At 37.9% G+C, this 27,878-nt stretch overlaps 1 protein-coding gene and 1 long non-coding RNA gene across 3 annotated transcripts in view; both read left to right on the top strand.

Moving 5' to 3' along the window:
- DGKH (diacylglycerol kinase eta) overlaps positions 1 to 27,878 on the top strand; it is a 162,923-nt gene that overhangs the window by 20,814 nt on the left and 114,231 nt on the right. The window lies entirely within an intron of this gene.
- Positions 544 to 10,942, top strand: LOC125321936. Its single transcript, XR_007201774.1, has 6 exons — positions 544 to 1,547; positions 1,697 to 1,814; positions 6,333 to 6,379; positions 8,307 to 10,282; positions 10,654 to 10,690; positions 10,803 to 10,942. It is a non-coding gene; the product is annotated as an uncharacterized LOC125321936 (long non-coding RNA).

The following is a 27,878-nucleotide window of genomic DNA, read 5'->3' as shown; positions in this document are numbered from 1 at the left end:
AAGAAATTCTCATTTTGCCAGGCATGTGGTTCTGAAATGTATATTGTGATGCTATAATTATCTGTACTTAAGACTTGAAAGTTTATCTGTCAAACTAGAAAGGCCAAATTTTTTTTTCTCTTTTCTTTTTTTCACTTTTTTTTTTTCTTCTCTCAAATGAGCTTGGGGATTCTTCAGAAAACATTTTAATTCCTGAAGAAGGAGGTTATAACTCATAAGTTGGGATGACTACTATATAATCTATTGAACACTCGTTTAAAATGCCTTTTGATTATGTTCTTTAGTCAAATTGTGTACCAGTTAGTCATTATGTCAAATGCCTGTTTTGACAGGCCTGTGTAAAACTGTTGGTTACAGTGGTGGGAAGAGGGGAGATACCTGCCATGAGTGAGCTGTTTGAAGTTGTTTTATGTTCTTGTGGCTTGTCTTTTCTAAAACAACTGGATAGCTTCAAAGGGCTTGTGCTGCAGTGAACACCAGGGTAGGATGTTGGGCCATGGTGATGATTAGATATGGCAGAACACCGATCAGCAGCTGGCATGAACATTGTGGCCTGTGGTGAAAGCAGCAGTGTAGGAATCTGTGCTCAGTCAGGATCTGTGCTCTGCCTGCTCATCAAATGGAGGCTCTCTCTTCCAGCTTTGGTGAAACAACCAGCCTTTTTGGGGTTTAAGTGGATGCTCTCACCTTTCTTTTTTACAGCATGTACTTCACGACTATTTTTCCAGTGAAACTGTGCATCTGCATGTGGTGGTGATGATGATGATGATTATTTTTATTGTATCATGCTTTACCACTTTAGCTGATAACGTCAAGGAGGTGTCTCTCTGGAGGAGAGCAGCGCTGCATTGAGGTGCCTTAGGTAGCCCTAAATGAACTGCTTGCCTTCCGGATCCAGTGCAGCCCTCCTGGGCTTTGTTCCTAACAGAGCTAATTAGTTGGGGTATTACATCATGCTAAAGCAGTTATTTTGCTTCCAGTTCCAACGTGCTTCATTTAGCGATAGCTCACATATCTCTGCAAAATACAGTGTTGTATTGTTTTGGCCTGTCCAAAATACTTAGAAGGAGAGATTTATAATAGGTGGTCAGTTCTACTTCCTTATTTCTTTGGTGTTTGCACAGTGGTGAATTAGCTCTTCAGTTTGGGGGGATTTCTTCTATACTGCTTGCAGGCCTCTTTTCTACTCCTTTTCTTGTTTGTCTTTGTTTGCATTACCACCAAACTCACCTTTCTGCATCCTAACCAGCCTTTGGTGTTTTGCTCCCTCACTCAAAGTAATGATTGCCCTGAGAGTTATTAATGCCTGCCTTCCCTTCTCTCTGTGCTTATTTAGAAGTGTGGTATCTGAAAGATTACGTGAGGAGGGAGAGGGTATTGTGTGCTTCTGCTTGACCTGGAGAGGAGAATCCAAAGACTTGCATGTTCTGTGTAGGAATGGTATTTGCCTTTTCCTACCTGCATGGTACAATGAAGTACCAGTAAACGATGTGCAGCAACACTTCAGAAGCATCCTGGTAGTCACCTTACTTCATTCAGAATCTGAGGTCAGTGGAAGTGGAAAATAGCAGGGGGGTTGGATCTAGATAATCTTTAAAGTCCCCTCCAACCCAAGCTATTCTATGACTCTACAATTCAATGAAGAACTGTCTCCTGTTTTCAACCTCTTCATTTTTTTTGTAATCTATGTCCCCAGAAAATAGTGTAAAGCTGAAGCAGAAGGAGATTCAAAGTGCCCTAGTCCAAGTAAAAATGCAGACAATTTGAGATGGTCTAATCAAGATCAGAACTTCCCTGGTACAGAATTTTCCAATGTGTGTTTGTTGTCTTTTTTTTTTTGTTTGTTTTGTTTTTAATTGTCCATTGAACTAAGAAATACAGTTATTGTAGCTAACAATACTGTTATAATACACACTGACAAAATCCAGATAACTCGAAGTTGGTCTGACACTTGATCCTTTACTCATACTATTGTTCCATAATATTTTTTCCTCCATGACATCATGAACTATAAAAGTGCCAACATTTTTTTTTAACTGCTAAGCCTTTTCTTCCTTCATGCTATAACCTTTATGTTTAAAAATAGCTTTTTTCTTTGTTTTTCTTTAATTTTTTAAAAATTTAGTGTACATTTCAAGAGGAACGTGGTAGCCATGTGAGAATGTTTAACATCTGTGATGGCTTTACCATCATGTATTCCAAGCAGTTGTCACACGCATTTATCTGCAGGGGTACAATGACATTTTTCTCAGCAGCTGTATCCATGACAACAACTGGGAAGGTCCATGCCTCCCCTTTAGTTTTCAGAAGATGTGCATTCTTACCTTCCTAATGAAAGGCCCAGAAGCAAAAGCTGTGTAATTTTAATTGTGGCATATTCTCTTTAGTCATTCAATGATGACCACTCCCAAGTGTTTTAGGATCAAGAAAGTATCAAATTAAAACACATGTACCCACATGTACAGAGAGAAGAGCAAGTGTCTGTTTCATGACCTGCTAAAACCAAGGAGGATTTGTAGAAGTATTTGAGAAATGAGGGTACTTAGGAAGTTTATTTTATTTTCAGTATGGAAATCTGTACAAGGTATGTAATTTAAACACTTAAATTCAGAGATATGCAGAAGAGTGTGTCATTACGATAGGCATTTTTGTATCACAACAGAACGGTTCTCCCTGTTTGCCTGATAATCACAGTTCCTCCCAAGTAGCGCACTGTCTGTCTGTCAATGTCATCTTTAAATCCAGCCAACAGTATGTGAAGTGGTACAGACCAACAGTAGTTGGGTCAGCTCTTCAAGAACACACAGCATCCAGCAAATCCAAAGTGATTTATTTACTTGCCTAAATGGGAGTTGTTGGTACTGAATGCTTTTGAAAATTTGAGAGTGTTTAACATGAACAGAGAAGAAGTTGGAGAATAAAACAAAGGGCCTGGGTAACTTTATTTTGCCTTAAACATAAATCTGAGTTCAAGGACAAGGCTAATATTCACATCCTGCTAATATATGGGCTGCCGAAAAGAAGTAATGTCTTAGGAGATGAGATTTTGATTGCTGTGAAAATGAAGGTATAAGGCTTATTGCTTTGGGAGACTTAACATCCATTTTGACACCTCTTCATGTACTTTGCTGTTCTCACAAGTAGTTTCTGGACCTCCAAGAAGAGCCAAATTATACTAGGTTTTCAGATCACTTATTGCTTTAGGAAACAAACACTATGACAGATGGTAGAAGTATTTAAATTGATTTATTCATAGTTACCTGTACAAATACTGTCTATTTTTTCCTCAGATGAATGGGAGTGTGGGAAGCAGGATAGAAGACAGCTTGCTTACTGTTTTCTGCGTCTTGCTTCCTGGTGAGGAGTGGGGAGGGGAATTAGTACCTTTAGTTTTTGGTAAATTGCAGGAGAACAGGGAAGCCATAGAAGTGATGGAATGAGATGGAAGGGCTTCTGAAGAACACGTGCAATTGAGGAAAGCCCTGACAATTGCCTACGTACAAAGAGATTTACCCTTACCTCTTTTGAGGTAGTTAAGGAGAGGTTTGCATGTAAAGCTTTTAAATGTTTCACTTGGTAGTTCTGAATTTTCACTATTTTTAGGTTTATTATATGTAATAATGGAGTATTATTTCAGGGTTCAGGGTTATTTCGTGCCTTTTGCTATGTTCACCTGCAGGAAAAGGAGGTGGAGGCTGGCTGGCTAATGATTCTGTTATGCCACCAAACCTCGGTTCATGACTGTTTAGGCTAAGATCAACAGCTTTTCCATTCCCAGGCAAGAAGAAGAGGCAGCTATGACAAACTCAGGAATCCCAAAGGACAACCTGGATCCTCCTCTAGAGAGAAATCATTCCCCAAAAGAGAGAACAGCATGTCTGGAGAGGCTGTTACAAAGCCATTACTTGGAAAATCTGCCTGTTTACCCATCAGGGCATACACAAGCCTGGCTTATCTGATGATTTGTGAGAGAAGTTGGAGGCAAGATAGAAGCCCTTGGGAAGGGGAGAGAGAGCCAGATTTACATGGGTTTTGAAGTAGAATAGAGAGAGGTGTTTTCTGCCTCATTATGAAACTTCTGAACTGTTCCATGAGAGGAAGATCAAAAGACTTCTTGCTGGAAGGGATGTTGGGATGATGTCTGTTTTGTTTTGAGCTCCCAGACTACCAGCAAAAGACTGCTGTAGATCTGCCCCAGTGATTCAAACTCCAAACCTTTAATCTTTTCTTGTGAACAGCTTCTTGTCAACTTTAGTGAATGAAGTAAATGGAAGATCTTAATCTTGGCAAATTCATGGATATGGTAGAGAATATGACCCTCTTATCCTTGCAGGAAATGAAGAAAGCCTTGGAAACCAATTAATTGGAAAAGCAATTAAAAAGAGATCACTTCTGTTACATGAGCATAGTTTCCTCTAAGAGAACTTTGATTTTGCAAACAAAGGTAGCAGTGTAAGAACTGGCTGTCCTTTTTGAAATCTCCATTGCTTGAGTAGTTTATTATTGTGGGTCTTATGAAATGTCCGTAGTCCCGGTTATGTGTCCACGGACAGCTTCTCCTGTTGGAAGTGTTTAACCAGAAGAAAAGAATGTACAGTAAGTGTCGATGACTTTTCAGTAAGATGACCCCAGAGAATGACCTTTGGATTGTAGCACATTGGCTGGGCATCTGCCAGGCATTTAAGGTTCCTCTCTGCTTCTCAGCTATGAGTGGCATGGCTGGAGGGGTCAGCTTCCCTTTCCTGGGGGGAACTGATGGGCAGCACCTGCCACAGTGAGTCAGCAGGGCTGCGCTGGCATTGGCCATGGCATTCTCGCACCTGTCAGGAGAGGATGCCAGCCAACCTTTGACAGTGTCAAAGGAAATTACGATTCACGGAACAGTGGCACACTCCGCAATTGGTATTTTGCTGCTGTGCCCTGAGTTAGTGCCCTAGGAATCTCCTCCCATCCCAGTGTTATTGGGAGCACTGTGCTTGCTTCTGTTCCACAGCTTCTTTTTCTTTTAGCCTCTGCGTTTGTTACATCATTTCATTTCAAACGATGTTTGGTTTATGGTGAATGCATACCTGATGGAACTACTCATTTGAGTTCTTGGTCTCTATGCCAATAAACAATATACCTTGGCAGCACCCAGCATTTTTTCCCAGTGAATGTGTCAATGGTTTCAGGGACTGGATGGCAGTAAAAACTCATGGATAACCTTGCAATAGGTGTATTTTTAATTATTGCTCCACTTCGTTGTTTTTTTTTTTCACTTTGTAGCTTTTTGTCCAACAAATTTATTGAAGCCAGAACCATAGGTTTTCTGAGATAAAACTGTATGGAGCCATAATTCAGCTGTTCAATGAACTTCTTAGTTTCAAACCTCAATATTACTTCAGTAAATCAATTTGTCAAGAGAACAGGCTATTTCACTAGAAAGATCTGAAAGAGGGATAATTAACTCTGTAGCTGGTTCTGTCTGTCTGTCTTTTGTCCAATGGCGTCTGGAAGCAACTTAATAGAATCTAAAGTATTTAAAATTTCATTATCTAAAATTGCTTTCCTTAATTCCATTCACTTTACATGTTGTAACACTGAATTAGTGTATATTCTGTTTGGAGCTGCTAATGAACTACATTCTATTTACCTGGGTACTCCTAGGCTTCTCTAATAAAGTCATGAACTAATAACTTTCAGAGTTGAGGTACAGCAGATATATCTGGAAAGGTGTCTGGTAATAACAGTAATAATAAACAAAACAGATCATCATCTGTTTTTTTACAGATAACAAACAGTATTACAGGGGAAAAAGAGTCTAAAATATGGTGGTATTATTTTGTTTGGTTTTGGTTTGCCTTTTTTTGTGTGTGTGTTTTTGGGGTTTTTTTGAGCAAAAGAGAGTCTTATTTTTTGATATCAATATAATTTTCCAGCTAAATCGTCTTGCCACTTATGTTCACACTATCCACATATCATGTCCATGCAACATTTACTAAGAAGGCTTTTCTGAATAATTGCTTCATAAATGCAAATATTAATACCTCTTTCATTAGAGAATTCATACTTTTTATCGTGCTTTGCCTTCAAGAAATTACTTTATGATGCAAATAAATATAGATAATATCTGTCATCTGAAATGCTTTTAACTATCAGTTTGAATATAAAACCGTAGTGCTTTTTGAGGTGAAAATAGATTGTCATAAAAGCTATATGAAAAATTAATTAAAAAAATGTTCTGCTAAACCAAATTGTTTTATATAAAAGTTGTGCAATACAAGTAACTAAGGTAATACAGAGAAATGTAGCTTTTGTGTTGTCAATGTAATTATCTCTTTTATAATCTCTAGAAGGAGTAGTTAAGATGGAATTCATGTCTCTTCATTTCACTACCAAGGTTAGTCATCTACCACACACCCTTTATAGCCAGTGGAAAGAAAAAGATGCTTCTTCAAAGCAATTACTCTCATTTCCAATCCCCGTCCTTTGGGCATCCCTTTTCTTTTTTGTCACTTTCTATAATCTGACCAGCTTCTACTTTTTCTGTCAGTAATGGGACTTGCTAACATGGAGCCGGATGGATGTCAGGGATTTCTGTAGGATATTGCTTCTTCCCTTATCTGTCTTCACAGTAATTTAGTTTGGGTGTGTACTAGCCATTCTGGGGTGTATTCATTCTCTTCTGCTGTAATGTACATAACTGCTCCAGGTAGTTGGAGATTATCTATTCTGCTTCCAAAAGGGTGACAGGTTTGGTGCTCAGCAGGAAGGGAGCTACCAAGTCCTACCTAGCTTTTAGGTCACCTCTTAAAGTGCTGTATTAATTACCTTAGAAGATCTGGTTAAATAAGGAACTGAACAAGGTAGCTGTGTATTTGGATAGCAAGTGCAATTCAATCACAAATAACTTTCTGAATGCTCACAGTCAGGGTTTCACTCCCTGTTCAAGGCAAATCTCACAGATCTAATCTTTCTCATGCCCTTTCCCACTACATGAGAATGACTTTTAATAGGGTAGTTCTACCAGTTAAGACTGCTGTGTAGAAGTACAGTGTCAAGTGTTTTGTGATTTATTTTGTTCATATCTTCATGGAAGGTATGAATCAAAATAGCATGGGAAAGAGAATTGCATTTTCATTTACTAAGTATATCAGTGAATTGAATTTACATGAGACTTAGGAGCTCAGCTGATTTCTGCAGAGGCAAGCACTGTATATTAGGAATTAAAATTGTTGTTTGCAAAACAAGGAAAATTTATCTTGTAAAGAACACCTAAGCCATTATACTTTCCTTATGTATAAGTAAATAGATAATATGTGTAGAAGAGGCACATTTAATGAGAACAAAGGCAAGTGCCATTCACTGGTGATGGAATATAAATAACTGATTTTTCTTTATTAGAAGGTTGCTTTAATCAACTCCTGGTTTAGACAAGAAGATATATGTTTTTTTTTTTTTTTTTTTAATATAGGCACTAGTTAAAGATATTAATAGAAGCTTTTAGGATGTGTAGACAAGTTATGGTGTCATGTCAAGTCATCGAGGTGACCTGGCAAGGCGGAGGGCTTTTGTTCAGTAAATATTACAGTATTTTCACTTCTTCATGTTGCTTCCATGCTTTTTCTTACCCATCCTTTACTCCAGTGCTTTTGGACTTCAGTCACTTGTGTTATTCCATCCACCCTCCTTTTTTCTTCCTATGTGTCATTATCTCCCCTCTTCTTTTGGGTTCCCACCTGTGTCACTCGTGCCTTTTATATTCCAGTCCTTAAATTACCCATGGGTGGAGGTCATCCATTGCAAGAAGGCTTTTGTGTGAACATGAAAGGTGCTGGGAGATGAGCAGAAATGCTTTCTTTTCTCTGTTTCATTTACCTTCTTCATAACCCCCCCATCTCTTACCTGACCCTGGGCAGGCAGCGAGGAGGAGCAGCAGTGGCTGCTCCCTCCTTCAAGCTCTTGGATGGTTCCAATGGCTCCGTCTCATGTTTCCCTCCAGTTTGAACCACGCCAATGCTGATAAGAAATGCAGATGTTTAAAAATATCTCAAATAGCTGAAAATATTTGGAGTGTAGCTTTCTATTTACTCCTAGATGGAAATTCTCTTTTCCTTCAAAGTGTCGTGCTCATGGAACATCCCAAACTGGAAGCTCAAAATATTGCTTTATATAGCAACATTTCGCTCTGCAGTTTAACCAATCAAGTGAATTCTTTCTATATTAGATTATGTGGGGAGTAATAAATCTGGCTGAGGGCAGTAGCTTACAAAAACCTTGAGAGGCAGAATAGCCACAGTACATACTTGAAATCTTCTATTTTGCAGATTTGTGGGAAAACTCCTGGGAAATAAGAGTTAGACTTTTGGTTTTGTCGAAGACATAGTTCTAGAGAATCAGTGAAGCAGTAAGTATTGTAAGAATATTAAGCTTGTTAACTCTTAAGTGTGTATCTGTAAAACCAGATTTCTCTATGAAGGCAAATGTGTCATAGAATGATGGATTTTAACAGAGCTAATATCAGCAGTAACATTTAAGTTCAGTAAACTTGTGCAGTGAGCATAATTTCTTCTAAAATGGACGTTATAATGATCAGTATGTTGGAGGAAATCACACTGATATTAGTATTTCTCAGCTCTTCTGGTCTTATGTCTATTAATGCTGTATCTTTTGTTTCATTGTAATTTTTTATTATATTTTTTTATTAATCTACAGCTGTCTGTCTTTCTCTGTAATACATGCCATTATCTGTAACTAGTTTATCTTTGTAATATGCAGTGGATATTTTGTTATTTGTGTAGCATGAGTCTTCTTACATTTTCTTGAACTGCAGGTATATTAATTTCACTTACCCGAAACTATTTTACCCTCTTCCTCATAGTATTTTCTTCTCAAACTTTTCATACTCAACAACAACAGCAAAGATCAGAATATTGCTCTACAGGAATCAAACTTATGTCTTTGTGTTGCTGCTGGAGGTACAAAAATATTATCCTAGTTTTATTTTGATCCCAATTTTTATGAAGATGAAAATGATTAGTGATGAATGTTTAGTGTAAAACATTGCATAATGAATTATTACAAGAGAAATGCTCCATGGTTTGTGGCTGCCTTCATACTAATTTTCTTAATTATTATGTCAATTTAAAAAAATACTTTTTGACAACAGCTAGATCATCAGCTTTCTCCTGAATCTTTTTACACAAAAGTCAGATACTTTAAATCTTACTTTATTGAAATAACTGTGTACTTGACATTGTTGGAACAGGTATCTAAAACCTGTCAAGGAGAGTATTATACTGTGTTGCTGAATACTTACTGATGTGTACTTGTAGATAAATTGGTAATTTAAAATACTTTATTTTCAAAGCACAAGGAAGCAAGATAAGTTGCCTGTTGAACACACAGCTGCATTCTTCTTTTATCTAAGTTACTCTTAAATGTGACAACTAAATGTCAGCTTTTAGCATTGTATAGTATTAAACAATTAAATAATTTTGGTTTATTGATGTTTCTATTATTATGCATATTCCACTGTCTGTGTTGCTATGAAGCAGGCATGTGCTCTGAATATCACCATCATCAAAAATATCTTCTTTAAATTGTTCATTTCATTAAAGAGTTCTAGTAAAAAACTGTAAAATACTAAACATAAAATAAAATCAAAGAAAAAAATTTCCCATCTCAGTCTTGACTAAGTTTCTCATGTAAGTACTACAAGAAATACTGTAAAAATGGGAAGCCCATTTGGAAACAGTGAAGTATCCCCACAGGAGAAGGATTTTGGTTTATATTATCATATCTTCTTATGTACTATAGATGAAAAGACAGACTTCCAAAAGATTAAGGCAGATTAAGTACATGGTTGTTGCTGTGATGCTTACGTGTGATGGAAGATCATCCACTGTGATGGAAGATCAGCTTGCTAGGATGTAGAGTGAAAATGGTAGATAAGGAAACAAAGGAAAATCCTGAAATGAGTCCGTCAAAAAAGTTAATGAGTAAATGCATTTCATTGTTTGCAGGAGATTTCGATTAATTCAAACTTGTATAAAAGGTATGAAAACCATCAAGTTCCTTCTCCTGGTCCTGTGTTTGATACATCTGCCTTTCTAAAGAAGTTATGCCAGTGTTGTTAACTAATGAGGTTAAATTACTTGCTAATATATTTGAAAATTCTGTCTCATTTTTTCTCATCTCAGCTTCACTGAAGAGCATATTTTATCAGCAAGCTTACAATTTTTCCCAGTTTTGGACAGAGTTTTGCAAAACCATTAGGAATTGCACTTTCCTCTGATTTCAAGTGAGGTTTTGCAAGTTCTTTTTCTTTCTTGTCTTCATTGCAATGTTTTTCACTCAAACTACCAGGATGGTGAAGCCATACTGATTCCATTAACTATTGGTATCTGCATTCAGAGATGGATCATAGACTCATACACCATTCTGAGTGGGAAGGAACTCACAAATTAATGCCTCCTTATATGCTTTGCTTTGATGCTTTTTGCTTTGTTTTTCTTAAAATTTTATTGTATTTTGGTGTTGCCATTTGCTTCTCTTAATTATGCTGGTGCAGTTTTATGTTTTTCTCTGTACATGAGATCTTTGACATGAACTGATCTGAAAATAACTTAAAAATTAATTATTTTTTTTACCTCAATTATTTCATTGATCCAGGCTGAATCATCATAGTTGACAGAGGGGTGGAATACAGGTCAGTATGTGGGTGATGGAGAATGGGTAAGAGAGGGTGAGCATCTTTAGGCTGAGTTTGCATGCAGGAACCAACCAGTTGTGCAACCAAGTTAAGTTTCCTACCTTTTCAGGAGAAAGAGGAAGATGCCTCTGAAGGCCTCCAGAGGGAGATCCTGTCCACCTCAGTTGAAGTGCCTCAAGTTTAAAGGGGATTCCAAATAAAGCTTATAATATAATTAAGATTACCAGTAAATTCCATACCGGCTGCTGCATCTCCATCATTAAAAATGTCTAAAATTAAATGGATTCATTTCCCATTAAAAAAAAACTATTTAAATTTCCAAGTTATAATAATTATTTCTATTTTAACCTTGTGATGCTAAATTTCATCATTTCATTCCTGATTTCAGATATTCCTGTTTATAAACATAAAATTCCATGTCCCTAAATATATGTGAAACAGGGAATATGTTTTATTTTTCATCTGTGCTCTATGTCAATATCCAGATTGCTGTTGAGGGAAATAAACTTTAAAGTAAGGCAAAACAGCTAAAAATAGGACCCACTAACTAATACACAGCTCATCCAAATAGAACATGTGGAAAACTTCTGTTGAGCATGCTGGAGATTAATTTTACAAAAAAAAAAAGTTAGACTGGGGATAAACACAGCCTTTTAACAGAGGAGGGGAGCTACGTCAGTCTATTAGTTTAAAACCAGCAAGGAAATGGGGAAAGGAAGAGGGAGGTTTGTGCAGCCTGCGTGGTGAGCTTGGTCTGGCTCAGAAATAACTGGAAAAAAAATTGGGAAGCAGAACCAAATGAGAAGAAAGCTGGGATGTCCTCTTAGGGTGTGTCTGTATATCCATTGTTTTCATGCCATGTCAACCCAATGGTGAACTTAAACAGAGTATATCCAGTTGAGTGATTGGAATTTGGGAAATAAATTAGAGATTTCATGGTGCCTTTCAACTGCACCATCAGAACAAATGCTTTAATTCTGGTTTTTATGTTTTTTGCGCACACATTTTTTTAATCCTTTTTTTTCTGTTGAAGCAAATGTTTTCATCTAGACAGTAGAGCATTTTCTACCCACTGGTGTTAAGTATTTCATTGGATTATTAAGTCTAATTAAAAAGGTCAGATAAAGGAGAAACAATCTGTTTTGAAATGAGATGAGGGAAAAAGATATTAGCAAAAAAAGTAAATACATTTTGTTGAAAAGGCAGAAGATTAGAAGGAATGAGTAAGAGAGAAAGGCATGATCTGTCCTACCAGTGTTGGTTGCTATAACTGAGCAAGTTGGAACAGACCTGCAGCATACCAGGAAGTGAAGACCAATTATTTGTAGCGCATGAATTGTGTGGGAAGGAGAATAAAGTCCAATCTTTCTGCTTCATTTAACCCAAGTGCTGAAATTTCTACAAAGGCCTGGTTTAACTGCCATCCTGGTCTATCACTAGAGCAAAGATGAGGTTAAAATTTCCATCAAAATAAGGTAGTATTTTGGCAGTAGAGTAGATTCCAGTGTCTTGAATAGTGTTGTTAATTTAAATCACATTTTAATAAGCATACCTCCTTATTTTGGGCCTCTTGGTAGTGTAATGTGTCTTCATCACAAGGTTCAGTTCTGCTTTTAGAAATACGAACGGTTCCTGCGATACAAGAAGCACAGAACTCCAGAATGGTTTGGGTTGGAAGGCGCCTTAAAGATCATCAGTTCCAACCCCCCTGCTGTGGGCAGGCGCACTTTCCACTAGACCAGGTTGTTCAAAGCTCCATCTAACCTGGCCTTGAACACTTCCAGGGATGGGGCATCCACAGTTGCTCTGGGCAGCTGTACTGAGCAGCTGGACAGAGGTAAGAGTCCAGAGCAGGGCCAACAGGTTGATGTCTGTCCTGTGCTGAGGAGCCCAGAGCTGGATGCAGTATGAAAAAAGGGAAGAATTTTTGCCAACAGTTTTAGTATCTTTGATTTTTTCAGAAAACTACTTTGAAGAAGTTTTCATTTATACATTTTTATAGGATATTGACCTGTTATTCAGGGGAACAAAATTTCTAATTGAGAAAAAAAGCAGATTAGATGACTGTTATGCATCAAGCAGATGACAATTGGGAACTGGGATATTTTATTTCCTATGTGATTTTTTTTTTTAAATTTAAAGCCTGTTGTAACCAGATTACCAAGGAATGTTTCCTTATTCATCCAAAGGAGAACTGCATGCATGGGACCATATATAGACTAACCGTACCTAAAATTCATATCGCACTGAAGCATTTTACAGTGTATGAAATTCTGATGCACGGAACGGAGCCAGTTGACTGTGCTGATCAAGAAAAACATGAGATATGAATTGCTTGAGAAAGACTTGAGTGTTTACAATTTGTAGGAAAAAAGAAGTGATGAATGCAAGCAAAAAGCAGTAACACTAGGAAACAGAGTCGGTCACTCTGGAGACAGGCAGCTCTTGCTATTTGTTGTGATTACTCTGTTTTAATAATTATAACTCGTATTAATTCAGAAACCAGATGTTTAAGCTGATGAGAACAAATCCATTGTTATGTTTTGCCAGTTCTATTGTGAATTTTTAGTTCAACTTCAGTAAATAAAGTCCCAGTACAGTCAGTGGAAACCCTGGGGTAAGAGTCAAATGAAGCCCCCAGACTCTGCTCAACTTCCCTCTGTGCATTATACAGCTGAATGAAACTCTGTATCAGTGAAATGGTGGTGATAACCCTTCTGTCTCCCAACAGAATGGGAGCATAGCTGAAGTACATCAGATGGGATGGTCTAGTGAATTGGAGATAAATTGGTACTGCACCCAAATCTACTGCTTGGTTTCATTAAATAAAAAAATAGTTTATTTCTACTGTTCTTTGACTCATCTACTTCACCTACTGTCTGTAGTGGGTGATGTACTTTATGATGAAAAGTAGGGGGTCAGCACCTGACATGGGTTAAAAAGCCTGTGTTGTCAAGAAAAAGGAAATTTAAAAAGATGGGGTGAGGAGTGAGATGTAAGGGTAGAATCTGAGAGCTTATTTTTTTTGAGGTGTAAGTAACAGTTAAAGCTGATGTTCCTTGTTTGGAAGCACTTTCATTTTTGACGTTTTTCTCATATGTTTTGATAGCTTTAGAAAATTTAGGAGTTGAATCAAATAATACAATAAAGCAATTGTTAGAGATGTAAAGAGGCCAGTGAATAATCCCTGTAAGTCAAAAAAGGTAGAGTTCTTTCGATGCTTTAATTAAGTTTCAGATAGTCACTTTCATAAATTTCTAAGCTATGGCCTATGAATTAATTAGTGCTTTTGGGGACTTTGGAGACAGGAATACAGTGTAGTAGCTCTCCTCATTTCCATGCTTGTCACTATTGAGCAGTAGTGTGAAAAAAAGGACTAGAAATAAGAGTGGTTAATGTGCTCTGCTGTGGAAACAGGCCACAGTCCAAATTAAATTAATCACATTTTATTTATCTATGTCTGTATTTATTTATTTATTTATTTATTTACTATCTGGTTCTCTTCAGTCAAACTTGACCTTATTCTTGGGATGGAAATTTTGAGGAAGAGATGTGACTGAGATTTTGTCTGTGTGTGCATATATGTAAATACATTTATATACATATTCACATATACAGAAATATATACAAAATATGCATAGCTGTGCTGCTTTTGGCTGGGATAGAGTGTTTTTTGGACACCCAGTGTGGAGCTTGAAGGGTTTGAGATGACAACAGATTTGGTAGGAGTGTGCTAGATTGACTTTATAGCTGTTATTGCTGTTTAGCTATCAATTGGCAGGCTTCTATGTTGGGGCTTGCTGGTCTGTTAGAGTCTAGTGCTCATTAGTTGCTGCTTTTTGCAGTGACTGTCGTGGTTTACCCCCAGCCAACAACTGAGCACCGTGCAGCTGCTCGCTCTCTCCTCTCTGGTGGAATTTGGAAGAGAATGAGAAGGTTAAACGTGAAGAAAACTCATGGGTTGAGACAAAAAGAGTTTAATAGGTGAAGTGAAAGGTGCACACAAACAAAGCAGAACAAGGAATTCATTCACCACTTCCCACGGGCAGGCAGATTTTCAGCCATCTCCAGGAAAGTAGGGCTCCATCAAATGTAGTGGTCACTTAACACCATCATTCTGAATTTCTGCCCCTTCCTCCTTCTTCCCCCAGGTTTCTATGCTGAGTGTGACACTATAGAGAGCATCCAAAGGATGGAAACAAAGATGGTGGAGAGTCTTGAGGGGTGGCTGAGGTCACTTGGTCTGTTCAGCCTGGAAAAGACTGAGGGGAAGACCTCATGGCAGTCTACAACTTCCTTGGGAAGAGGAGGGGCAGGCACTGATCTCTACTCCCTGGTGACCACTGACAGGACCTGAGGGAATGGCCTGAAGTTGTGTCAGGGGAGGTTTAGGTTGGATATCAGGAAAAGCTTCTTCATCCAGAGGGTGGTTGGGCACTAGAACAGGCTCTCCAGGGAAGTGGTCACAGCCTTGACAGCAGCTGACAGAGACCAGTTGGACAATGCTCTCAGGCACCTGGTGTGACTCTTGGGGATGTCCTGTGCAGGGCTGGGAAATGGACTCAATGATCCTTGAGTGTCCCTTCCAGCTCAGCATATTTCTGCAATTTTGTTATATGCTATGGGATACCCCTTTGGCCAGTTGGGGTCAGCTCTCTGGGCTGTGTCCCCTCTCAGCTCCTTGTGCACCCTCAGCCCACTCTCTGTTGGGGTGGGGTGAGAGGAAGAAGAGGCCTTTACACAGTGTCAGCACTGCCCAGCTGTAACAAGCACATCCCTGTGTTAATATTGTTTTCAGAAAAAAACTAAGGCGTAGCACCTTCCTAGCTACTGTGAAGGACATTATCTCAGCCCAAACAAGCACATTCGTGTTTATAGATATTTATTTTTTGAGATTTTTTTATATTATATGCATACATGGAGCCTTTTATACACATATAGACTGTACACAGACTGTACACATACATATATCTGCGCATGCTAAATGTATGTATTAGGCATGCATGGAAATCATTAGGGAATTTAGAGGTGTTAGGTGTTTTTGGCATGTTTTTCCAGCAGAGAAGCATGTGAGGATTTTTTTGTTCTTTGTTTTCCCCACTCTTCTTTTTCACCCCAAAAAGTCATTGAGATGAATTGACATGTGGTGGCATCCCTGCTTTATCTCAAAGAGGAGAAAATTGTTTGGACATTAATGTTGGTTGGAAAGGCCATGTCTTCATTACAGTTTTTAAACAGATGTGTAATTGGTGGATAGGGTTGACTGCTTTCTGTCAGTATTCTGTGAGTCACTACAGTTGAAAGTTGACAGCATCTTCTGGATCATGGTTGTTTTCTAATTATCCGTTTCCAGCATCTTGCCTTTAATTTAATTAGCTTTTTTTTGTGTGTGTGTGGTTAATACTGAGTTATTAGAGGTATAACTGTCCCCTTAGTTTCTGAATTTTACTTGTAGATGTATGTATCTTGTACATAAGAATCTGCTTAGGTACTATTCAATAATAAACAATTTTCCATCTGTTTTTGGGGTTGAATAGCTAGTTACATATGAGAACTGAAGGCTAGCTTTTCCTTTGAGTCTGGAAGGGAGAGAGTAAACAGAATGATGGTTTTAAATGATCTTACTGCATTAACTGGGATCCTGTCAGTTCGTTGTAAGAAAATATTAAAAACATTAAAGTGGGTCTGAGGGCAAATGCCTTTTCTTAAACAAATTGCTGATGAATACAGATATGAGATCCAGTGATGGAATCCGTTAAGAAGTATAATCAGACTTATAAATGGACATTTCCTTTTCATGTATTGACTTGATTGGTTATCTCCAATAATTTTAAGACATATGTTTGAGAAATAAGTCTTCAGTGCAGTATTTTTGTGAGGTCATTAGTGCAATGCTCCTTATCATCCATACTAATCTTCATAGTTTAGCAATGTGCCTGCTTTCCATCTAAAACACCTTTACCTCCAGCCCACAATTCTTTTCAAAACCAGTTGTGTGCTGAGTTAAAAGTTATGTAGACCTTGGTCTGATCTCTGGCTCAGATTTAATCTTAAATTCATTGTGCAGTGTATTCTGGGTGGTGTGAGAAGATAATTTGTGTTGTATAATTTTTATCCTGTCAAGTTTATTGTGCTCATAGTCTACTGAATGGTACTCCTCATATTCTACTTTGATTTTGCTTCTTTATTTTGCTCATAATCTACCTTGATAACTATTAGAGGGGAAAACCCCCAAACCTTTAAAAACTTGGTTTTATCTTTGCCTGTTTTGGTTTGCTCAGTTAAGAACTGTAAGGCAGTGTGTACACTTCTAGCATTAGTCAGAGATATTAAACAAAAGTTTAATAGGTGGTCTGTTTCGCTGTTATCTGCTGTATTAATTTTGTCTTCTGTGTTACATTTGTATGTGTACAGCAGCAGGTACTTTCACCTAACAACTGGTAGGTAGCATCTGGAGGAGTCATCCATGTAATACTAATGTTATCTTTTTTTCTCTAAGAAAAAATGCATATTTAAATTGCTAGAATATTCAAATAGACTTATTTTTAAAATTAATTTCTTCTCACTGATGCTCGTGATTATTCTGCACAACATTCCTTTGATCTGAATGTTTTTTTAATGTCAAATTGATGTTTTGTAGAAAAGCTGCTTGTAAATACAGAATGACATAAAAATGTAAATTCTTGAATGTTAGAAAAAGCTATTTTTAAAACTCTGCTTTAATGTTTCAGTGATTTACTTTAAGGAACAAACAGTTCATTTTTAAACATCCTGCTAGATGCAACTTTTACCAAATGAGCTGGACTGAGATTTTTTACGTGTGTCTCTTCATTGCTGTCATATACTGGATGTCTGGATACCTTCCCTTTTGAGCATACAACTGTATTTCCAGCGTGTGTGAAAGCTGTCAGATTTCTTAAACTTGCCTGCAGTGATCTGAAGCACGAGATTAAAGGTTGACTGTCCCCAACAGAAGGAATACTTGACATTCTTGGCTTTATTAGACATATGACTGTACATTTTGAAAAGAGTTTAAAATTGCATTGCTTTACATAGTCAATCCATCAGCTCATTTACTTGGCCCATGTAATATTTCTAATGATGAGAAAGTGCAAGAAATCAGAGGATGTATTTTTAATCACTGACCAAGATAATCTTAGATTTCCAGCTCTTCAGAATTATTGTTGAGATTTTTAGAGCTGTTTTCTTTTTTCTTAAAAATAATTCAGATCTATTTGATTTAACCACTGAAGCATATATAAAAAAACATAAAATAATTTTTTTTCAGGTAGCTGTGTATGTATTTTTGTGGACAGCCATTATATTCTCCCCTTCCTGTTTTCATTGTCTTTAACCATCAGATGTGGGAATTGATACAGTCACTCCCTTCTGGAAGTGTAGAGACCTCAGATAAAAACAACTTGCAGTTGTTAGCAATCTGCTGAAGCCTGACCACTAAGATACCTACAAATAATATTTTCAGCTACTTCAATCCCAGTCTTAATACACTTTATTAAAGAAGCAGAATGTGAGAAATAAGTGGTTTGAGTCTGATCTTTCCTATGGATCATTTTCCTTATTCATCTTCAAAGGGAGGAAGTAGCCAGTCAACCTAGAAGCAAAGGAGAAATGAACGTGTGTAATGTACATGCAAAAATCCCAGGAGTCAGAAATATAATGATGAATACCTAAAGTGGATAGTAATAAATAAAGCCAAGATCTTTTTATTCATTTATCACTGTTTTGCAGTGACTCTAATCCCTGCATTGGGTGCATCATCAATCTATTTGGCAATTTGTATGCAGACAGAATTCTGCAAAAACAAGTCATCTGCTTGGATTTTCACTGTCAGGACTGGCTTTCATTTGCCTTGATTAAAACAAATCCTGAAGTTTGCTGTAACCTAACCTCTGGATCTAAATGTTACATTATAATTTGCTTTTGTGTTTGTGAGTTGGGTTGGGGGTGGTGATGAGGATGGCTTGAGTTGGGTTGGGGGTGGTGATGAGGATGGCTTGAGTTGGATTGGGGGTGGTGATGAGGATGGCTTGTGTTTGATTGTTTGTTGTTTGCTTTTTAAATTTTATTTAACTAAGATACGGTATTTTTCATCCAGAGGCTCCAACTGACATTTGGTAAGCATGAATATCAGGGGGTGGAAAAGAGATATTGGAGTTTGTAACTCAGAGAGAATTGGCAAAGAAAGGTAAACAGAATAAAAAAGGCAAAGTAGAAATGAGTCTAGACCAGCAAAAGTGACAGTCACAGCTAATTTTCATCTTTCCCAATATTGAGCCAGTCACTTCCACTTAATAATCAGCAGAGAGAAATGGGCACCATTAGGGTGATGTCTGGTCTGGTTTAGACACTTCAGGATAATACACATCATATGTTTGTATTATATAAATATATCAAAGAATAGATTATAAAAATACATATATATATAAAAAAAATATAAGATATATAAATATATCAAAGAAAAGGGTTTTCTAACCTTTTCCTCACTGTCTACCCAGGCAGGCTAGGGGGAGTGATTGGGAGAGGTCCCTCTGTACTGCCTCCTACCTGCATCAACTTTTGCAAGGAGAACAAAAGCTTATCAAGAGAGGTGCTTTGTCCACACAGTCCAAGCGTAAGGTCCTGCACCTGCGTTGGGGCAGCCCCAGATACGAGTATGGACTGGGAGAAGAAGTCACTGAGAGTGGGTCTGCAGAGAAGGACTTGGAGATTGTTGTGGGTGAAAAGCTGGAAATGAGATGCTGGTAATGAGCCAACAGTGTGCACTTGCAGCCCAGAAGGCCAACCACATCCTGGGCTACATCAAAAGCAGCGTGGCCAGCAGGTCGAGAGAGGTGACTCTCCCTCTCCTCTGCCCTTATGAGACCCTACCTGGATTGCTGCATCCAGCTCTGAGGTCCTCAGCACAAAGTTGTGCACCTCTTAGAGGGGATCGAGAGGAGGGCCACTAAGATGGAAAGCCTTCCCTACAACAGGGCAGGCTGTGAGAACTGGGGTTGTTCAGAATGGAGAAGAGAAGGCTCCAAGGAGACTTTATTGCAGCCTTACAGTAACTCAAGGGGGCCTATAAAATGGAGAGAGAGGGACTTTTTATACAGGCAGAGAGTGACAGGACAAGAGGCAATGGTTTAAATGGAAAGAGGGCAGGTTTAGATTAGATGTTAGAAAGAAATGTGGATGGTGAGGCAGTGGCACAGGTTGTCCAGAAAAGTTGTGGATGCCCCATCCCTGTAAATATTCAAGGCCATATAGGACGGGGCTTTGAGCAGCCTGATCTAGTGGAAGGTGTCCCTGCCCATGGCAGTGGGATTGGAACTAAATGGTCTTTAAAGTCCCTTCCAACCCACTCCATTCTATGATTTTTATTATATTGTTTCAAGTCAGGGCTGTGGTACAATCACAGGTAGGATTCTGAATTGCAAAGGAAGCAGCCTAATGACTCACAAAATTAAACTCATTAGAGGAAAAAGTTTTATAGCTTTCAACAATAGGGAGAAGTCTAATGAAGTGATGACAGAGGGTGAAATAACATTTTCCAACTTCGTTGCGTTAGTAGAGTTCATCCCATCCTTCCAAAAGAGGATCCAGCTGTACTCTTCAGTACATGTTGAAAGCACAGTTAAACATCACCTAGTTTTTTTCTTGGGTGTATTAGTCTAAAGAAAGAGTCTGTGTCTCTTTTGTGACTGAATATTCTATTGACTAAATTATTTCTCTGCTTGATGTAAAGAATGAGAGGTGATTTCCCCTTGCATAGTGTTTGATAGATTTTCTTTCCCATACCACTGCTGGGGAATATTTATGAGAGGGATAATGGACATACTAGTCCCTTTTTTTGTCTCCACCATTACATGTGGGTCACTCATTGCCACAGGGGGAACAGCTATGTAGCATTTCTCCACATTGTGTCTGTGTCCAGCTGTATCACTTCTGTGCTCTTCAATTCCTGTTGCAGGGAATCATAGAATGGTGTGTGTTGAAAGGGACCTTAAAGATCATCTGGCTCCAACCCCCCTGCCATGTGCAGGGACACCTTCCACCAGACCAGGTTGCTCAGGGTCCCATCCAACCTGGCCTTCAACACTTCCAGGAATGGGGCATCAGCAGCTTCTTTGGGCAACCTGTTCTAGTGCCTCACCACCCTCCCAGTAAAGAATATCTTCCTCGTATCTCATCTCAACCTATTCTCTTTCTGTTTAAAGCCATTCTCCCTTGTCCTATTCAACTGGATATTCAACATCCCCAATTTGTTTTTAGGGACAGCTGAGATCTTGATCACATTTCTCAAAGACTTTAATAGACCAAGTCATAGTGGTATCAGAGAGTGCCTTCTGTCTATGCTTAGCAAAGTAAGTTTAATTCTAGTAGCTAATCAGACATTGGAGGTAAAGTGCTTGAATTTCTAGAGGAGTTCTCTAGAAGCTCTAGAGGAGCTTCTAGGCTAAAGATGTGCATTTTGTCCTTGTCCCATGATATGACTAGATGTGCAGAGGAACACAAATCCCTCTTGAGTCATTAGCAACAGTGCTGTCTGTTTTAGGACAGTCTAATCCTATAATAGACATTTCAGAGCAATGAATTCCTTACAATTCAGAGCCAAATCAAACCTGTTGAAAACATTTAAATAATGAAAGTTTTGAAGAAAGATGCCTCTGTGTGGATGTTTTGTAATGCTAAGAGAATGATTTGACAGGATTACTTAGAAGTCATTTTTGAAACAATTACACACTCATTTTTTGAAACAATTAATCATCATCCTGTATAGTCCACGTTTTCTGGTGAAGAAGGGGTGTTGCTTTCTTACTGTGCTTAGTATTTTGGACACAAGAACAAGGACATTTCAGTGTCACATGTTATATAAAGTTTGGAGACTTTGACTGTGTGTGACACCTCCCTGCCTTCCCCCTTTCCCTCCCTCTGCCCCCCCCCCCCCCCCCCCCCCAAGCTGTTTGAAGCTGCATTGTAGAATATTTTCCATAGAAACCTCCATGGAGATGTCTTTGTGCAGTTTTCTTTGTAGTTCAACACTTGGGATCAAAATTTTGCTGGTTCTCCATGGCAGCAGGTGCGCTTTTAGTAGCTACCAGTTCAGAGATTGTGTTTCTCTCATAGCTGCTTCTCTCTGCTTTGCCTGCCTTATCTTTGGGGGGAAAATATCAACCATAAGCAAGAGTGATACAGCCTCAGGCAACTTTATTTTAGTTGCATGTACTTGGTAGACCAGGAACAGTATGAGATGGGAAAGGAAGAAATTAGGTCAACATTGCACAGATGTGGAAGTATCATTTCACTGAGGTGAATTTGGGATTTGCACATTATGTGGCCCATGGCTACTGCTTGAATTCAGACTGCTGCTTTCTGATGAACTATACTTTTAGTTATTTTTAAGGGCATCAAGGGTCTGCAGTTGATGTCCTTTTTTTCTAGTCTGTGTTTTTTAACAATTTGCATTAAAAAAGATTTTTGTACCTCTATTAAGTCTATTATTTACTGCAGGCCTTTGGAAATCAGCAGAGATAACTGCAAAGCTAAAAAAGTGCTTTTTCTTTGTTGCTTGAAATCCTAGAGTGTTTTTTTAGCTGAGTTACAAAAGATTGAAAACAGATACTCTTTTTCTCTTGTTGCTTTTGTTGTCTGCAAAATTTTGGCAGCTTGTCAAAACACTGCCTGAACACAAATATTCTTATCAAAATCTGGTCCCACACCTTCTGTACGGTGCTTTACTGGGAAGGAGGGAGGAAATAGTAGCACTTGGAAGAAGAAAGTTGTATCCCTTCTCCAAGAAGGGCAGGGTTTTTTATTTATTTTATTTTACAATACATGGTTAACAGATGGACAGGACTAAGAAAGTTTGGTAAGAGTGATGGCAAGACGCTGGGGCTGTAGTCTGAAAGAGCCACGTCTGTAGGGAAGCCAGAGATTACAAGGATAGGAAGGCAGATCTTATGAATTGTGATAATGAGATGAGCGACATACAGAGGAGGCTGTATATGAACCTCCCTTCCTCTTTAAATGATTAGCTAAAACAGCTTTAGGATGGATGGCCACTAAAATTGCAAGTTGTCTGCTTTTTGGATGCTCTTTATGGCAAAATTGAACTCTAACCATTTCTTCTGAGGTACATGGGAACATTACAACATAAGTCCCTCAGTGAACTATGGGAATCAGCAATCTGTAAATTTGTGACTGGAGACAAGTTCTGAAGTTCTGTCCCCAGCTCCATCAGTGATTCAGTGCCCTTAATTATACAAGAAAAAAGGTATAGGGAAGAAGATAACATGCACTGATGCTTGAATGATGCAATGGTGAAAACTGTCTTATTAAAAGGAAATTAACAATTCTGAAGTCAACAGGAAGACTGGGAAGTGTAGTATCCCCAAATGATCAGGATAAAAATGAATACATGATTTTCTTACTCTTTGAGCAGCTTATATCCTTCTCACTGTCTCACCTGCCTGGAGTTGAGGCTTCACTGGAAAGAAATAGTGTATCATTTTGTAATTGCAGTTCTGTAAAAATATTTTTGTCATTTATGGAGCTAAATAACAATTGGTCAGCCAAACTATTCTGGTTCAGTTAGTTTCTTAGTGTTTGACTTTGTCACTTAAAAAATTGCTCAGTGAATGTAACGTGACAATATTTTTGAAATAAAGATAGAGCCAGTATAAATACTTGTTTCTTTGCTTCTCTTTTTTCCCTTATAATTGCAAAATGCTTCTCATGGTCCAAATAGTAACATTTGTGTTTCTACTGCTGATTGTATAATTAGGGCTTTTAATTTCCTGTAAGAAAAGTGGGAGTGGATTTTTATTTAAGCTTTTTTTTAAAAATTGTTTTGTGTAAAGTGCTACAGAGTATAATTAGATGTCTCTGCTGGCCTGTCTTATTTCAGGAGATAGCTTCTCTGTTTGGTTTTGGTGTTGTATTAAGTCTGGCTAGAAGTGGGTATTTTGCAGGCTGCAAGGGAATTGTAGCAAACTTTCTCTCAGGCTTCTTTCAGCTGAAGCTCTTTACCAAGAAATTCTAGTAATAATTTTAGTAAGAAAAATTTCTATTTATAGCGCAGCTCTCTCTACTCACATGTTTTGGGGTTTTTTTGTTGTTGTTAAGTTCCTAGAGAGCTCTAGGAATGAACGGAAAGTACATCTACCAAAGTCTTCCTTAAACAGACTTTTTATCTTTGGCTTATTCTGCAAAGAAGACATTACCTGTTTTTAGGCAGTCTTCTCGTAACAGGGTGAGCAACTTCCTGTTATAAACTCATGACCTCCTCACACTGTTTTGTGGAGAATGGGGCTGATAGTCAGGATTTTCCAGTGTGTGCCCTGTATTGTAGGGTTGATCTTCTTCTCTATTTTTAGTTGATTCTTAGAAAAGAAGTCTTTTGCTTAGTAAAAAAAAGTAAAAGAAAATTTCCGTGAAAGAGAAAAGGTAATAAATACTTGAAATCATGCTTTGATTTAATCACTTTCTGGTCTCCCAGTGAAATGTCTGCTTGGAACATTGCACTGTGAAGAAGTTTTTTGTGAGGCAGTTCTCCAAGCTGTACGTGGATATCCAAACCTCTTCAGCTGCTGAACCACTATTTATTTTTTGACTAGACTAAGTTTGTTTATAAACATCTTGGAATTTGGTTACTTACTGTATAATAAGAATTACCCCTTTGCCTGGAGATGCACAGGGGGGAGAATATTGTCTTCATGTCATTTTAATCTGATTTAAAATAGAATTTGATTCTTTAGATATGCACTTGTCCATGGCATCTTAACTGAACGTTGGAAGACTTGTTCATTATAAGAAAGTGAGAGAGCACTTAATGTCTTTCTTTTTAATGGTTTTCATGTAATGAGTTCTCATCTGTGCAGCATTCAAATTCTTTCAGTTCTCTTGGCTGAGTTAGAACTTTCTTTCAGTAGAAATTTGGGCACTTTGTAGTTGGCAAACAACAGAGTGTGGATATGGGAAAGGAAAATGAAAGATGGAATAGAAAGGTTTCAAATTTTGCGGTTTGGTAACCAAGAGAACTGGCCCTTTGGAACTAAACTTTTGATAGCATCACTGAGCCACCGAAAAAAAGAGAAGTGTATTAATGAAATGTGTTTGCCATTAGGGTGATGTCTTAAAGCTTAATTTTGTTTAGCAATATTGTGCATTTTCTTCCTTTCCTTAAACACTTGACCCCTTTGTGCAGATGGCTGAATCAGCAAAATTTAAGTAACTGTAATCTGTTGGGTAGACTTAATTCAATTTTATCAGGTCTTTTAGAAGAAAATTATTTGGTTTTGTGACCAAAGGGTTCAGGAAGATCTGCTTCATGAGAGCACAAAATTATTTTGGTACTTAACATGATCCAGGGTACAGGCTTCAGACTTTAAATATCAGTTGCATGTCTTAAATTGGTTATACATGACATACGTACATGAAACTTTAGTCAATAAACTAAAGCACAACTTTCTAAAGATGTACCCTATTTCGTCAAAATTGCAGGACCAGACATTATGTGCAAATTAGCTCTACTTCTAACTCTAACCTGAGTAACTACTCGAAATACCATTCATTTTAAAATCTGGTGTCTTGTGGCTTGGCTTGTCGTCTGCCAATAGGAGAAGACTCCAAGGAAAATCATTTAAATCGCAGGTGAGATACCAAACGTTGATGTAATACAGTAAGTCTCTGTCTCTTAAGAATCAGCTGTACATAGCAGGTGAATAGGATCATGCCAGCTTTTCAGTTCCTTCTTTTAGTGCTTAAAATCCTAAAATTCTTGTACAATCTCTGCAGGCACAGCTTATACCTTGTGTTCTCAGTCAAATCTGTAGAATGACACATCCTCTAGTGTATTTTGTTTATACTTGCTGTTGACATTTTGGTATTTGCTTGAAAATCTGTTCATATACCTGCTAATACTGGCTATTGTGAGAGCCCATTTTTCAGTTATGACCTTTGAAGTCTTAGCGTAACCCATATTAACTTTTTAAAAGTCATGTTTCCATTTCTGTTTTCCCCAAGCAAAGTTTCCCAGCCACTTTTACAATCATGCAAGACTAACTTCTTGTCTTGTGGTGAGCACATCATGAGGGATTGTCAAAATGTTTTAGAACATGTTGCTTTTCTGTACCCATGGGTTTTGTATTTTTCTGAATTTTACTAAGAAAAACAATTTGACCATTATTCTTTGGTTCTTCTTTTACCCTCTTTTTAACAACAGGGATGATGTTTTTCTCCTTGGTCTTCCTGAGGGATATTTCCCTGGCTTCTCAGGGTTATTGCTGATCTTCTGTCATGAATTTTGCCATATCGCAAACAAACGTTAAAAACAGATGTCTTTTGCCACTTGTTTTTGGGAAGGTGCGTGAAGGGATTTGAAGTCTTTACTTCTGCAGCCGCTGCTTGCTAGCTTTAATTTTCCTTTCTCCCCCTTCTCCAGCAAGAGAAATCTTAATCTCTCTGGAGCAAAATAGGATCGACAGGGTTTTTTTTTTCCTCATTGCAGTTTTTTTATCATGTATTAATTTTGTTTTAATGACTAGCTGCAAATAGGAAAAAAAATATCCAGTGGAAAAGCTTTCCATTTGAAGCAGAGTCTTGGTTAGAATTAGATTAAATGATGAAATGATTGTTCTTTAATGGCCCAACAATTTCAGGAATAAATGTCATGTTGCAAAAAATAACCTCTTTAGTGTCCTTTGGTTATGTTGAGGTTATAAGCTCATTTGCCTATGTCTCTGTAGTCTGCAAGTCAGTGTCAGCAGAGATAGCAAGTACAGGCCATAATTACTGGTTTGTGGCAGGATGCTGAGTGTGAAAATAACTGGGTGTCATTGAAGAGGTTAGATTAACTGTTAGAGCTGACAAGATATAATTGCTTATGAGCCACTTTCTTTAACAATGAACATTGTGTTACTTGAGGCTGTTTCTTCTTAGCAGTGTCTGTGTCTGGCTGTAGAACTGGATTTAATTAGAGCTTGAAACAGCTGAGAATTAAGTGCTCATTTATTTTTAGTCAGGATAAATATTAACTAAAAGAGATTTTTCCTCAGAATTATAAGAATAAAGGGCAATGTCAGAAAAATATTTGAAAAGGGAGATACTGGTAGCTTAATTGAGTTTGAAACTACGGACGTCATAGTGTGTGTGTATACATATATAGAATGTCTTTTAATTGATTTCACCTTGATAGTGCTGACCATAGAAATTATCACAGTTCAACATGATTTTCTAGATTGCGTCAGTATGTAGACTCTAAATAGGCCTTTTCAGCTGTCTGCTCTTGCATGGCAATCTGGGGTTGTTGGTAGTAAAGTTTAAGCCTCACATTGTCATAGCTGCCTTACTAGGTGCAGGTTTTGGTATATCAGGGCTGCTGGTAGATGCCAGCAAAGTTCTGAGATTTTGAAGTTTTGACAGATGATGTATACAAAGAGGACCCAGTTAATTTTACATATTGTTCTGGACCAGATTTTATGATTACTAGCAATGCCTGTTTCTTCTTTGTTGTTTACTTCTGTGGGTTAGTAGTCAATTTGCTACACTTCATAGGGGCTTGATTTCTTCTGAGAGATCTGTCACTGTGATGGCTTTCTTTGGGCATCCAGACCCTGTGAAGGTTTTGTGCCCATCTTGTGCTAGTGTCTTTGCGTCAAAACTCGTGCGATGGGAAAGAACCACTGAAAGAATCTATAAGCCCTTCCCATATTAGGAGTGGGGGCCAGAAATAGCTCACAACACAGAACTGATCCCTGTCTAGCTGGGTGCTACAATAATTGTTCTGGAAGATCGTCATGCTTTTTTCGTAGACCTGGGATGACTATGCCTGGTCAACATCATGAAAACTTCACAACACAGCCACATCCTATTTTGTATTTGGCATTCATGTGGTGGGTATACAATGCTCGAAACATTTCATGTGATAGTCTGGAGTACGTAAGAAAGTTGGTGATGTCCAGCCCACACTTCATGGTCCAAATACAAATAAGCCTTGCGTTTTGATAAAAATGTACTATGGCAAGAAGTTTAGTCACTCCTTCTTGAGTTGATTGATTTTTATATTATGTTTTACAGACTGGTCAGCTAATGGTAAAAATTTTTATATGTTATTTGCATTAATGTTTTATTCTGTGGAATGTACCTATTTTGTTGAAAATCCGCTTTCTACTGGATTTTGAAG

The sequence above is a fragment of the Corvus hawaiiensis genome, chromosome 2 (assembly GCF_020740725.1).
Source record: "Corvus hawaiiensis isolate bCorHaw1 chromosome 2, bCorHaw1.pri.cur, whole genome shotgun sequence".
Classification (NCBI taxonomy): Eukaryota; Metazoa; Chordata; class Aves; order Passeriformes; family Corvidae; genus Corvus; species Corvus hawaiiensis.
Note: the sequence above shows the minus strand (reverse complement) of the source record. Positions and strands in the feature narration are given on the sequence as shown.